Raw genomic sequence first — 1,246 nt, 5'->3', positions numbered from 1 at the left:
GCCCATGAGAAAATGAGCTACTACCGTGCGAGGCGAGTGCATTATTTTTTTTTCCCTCGAGAGACATCATGGCTTGCTAACGAGCGAAGCATGGCAGTTGCCCCCGCCTCTCTCCTCCTCATGAGCATTTAAAGCTACAGACACAGAAATGGCACGTCCTAAGGAAAGCTCATTGTGGGACTGGCTCGTAGTGGCTGAAATTCTGCACCAAGGCTGAATATCGGGAAAGAGACTTCAGATACAGTACTAGGGACCACTTAGGCCTATATAAAAGCATCTAAAAAGCAGCATGTCATGGGACCTTTAAGTTTGATTACTTGATTAAAGCTGCAGTCCGTAAGTTTTGCCTCTTTGTCGCCATCTCTGTTTGAAAACCTGGAATTGCAGCTGTGTGCGGAATTATCTAGCTTGCGTGGGTTGTGAGTCGACGCGGCTCCAGCACCTAATGTTCTGAAGACTGTGTGTGGCTGTCAGTCACTGCACCGGTGTGGATATTTACTGTACTTTGCAATCACAGATTCTAGCCTACGTCTTGGAATATGACCCAAATAAGAATATTCACAGTATATCGCCATCTGAACAAGTAACAAGTCTGCCACGTTTGTTCTGACCAACTGAGGAAAAAATCATTACCATAAATCTTGCTACCAATGGTGATTAAATCTAAAGATCGGTTAGCTCTGTTTATCGGTTTATCACATCAAACTGCACATCACTTAGCTTGTAGATTTCAATTTCTGCACAGTCTAATCTAATTGTCATACTCTTCGAATTTCATATTAAGAAAATCTTTTAACCCAAAAAGATAATTATGCTCCCTTCAAACTGGTTTTCTTTACAATACAAATCTTTGTAATCCCAGGCTATCTGTAATCAGAAGCACATTTAAAACTGGAATATAATTTAATTTCATTCACATGTGTTTCACATTCACATGTGTTTCATAAACACACAATCCGCCATCAAAATGATACATTTAATTATTCCAGCTGTTGTGAGAAAAGGCTATAAACGATCCGCCACCTGCAGGATCCTCACATGCGATAGCCTAGTAGCTGGGACAACTTCTTTATGTTTACAGACGTGACGTAATGACGCAGCGGCATGCTCGATTTTCCCGCGAAAACCTACCCGTACCACTCAAATTAGAAAACATTATTTGCAAACCGTTGTAAATCGGGCTAAAGTGAGGCGATAGTTTTGAACACTGGCTGGTTATGTACTTGCTCAAATATTGATTTCGGAT

The sequence above is a fragment of the Sinocyclocheilus grahami genome, unplaced genomic scaffold, assembly GCF_001515645.1.
Source record: "Sinocyclocheilus grahami isolate Dianchi unplaced genomic scaffold, SAMN03320097.WGS_v1.1 scaffold982.1, whole genome shotgun sequence".
Lineage (NCBI taxonomy): Eukaryota > Metazoa > Chordata > Actinopteri > Cypriniformes > Cyprinidae > Sinocyclocheilus > Sinocyclocheilus grahami.
The sequence above is the reverse complement of the archived record's forward strand: the minus strand, read 5'-3'. Positions refer to the sequence as shown.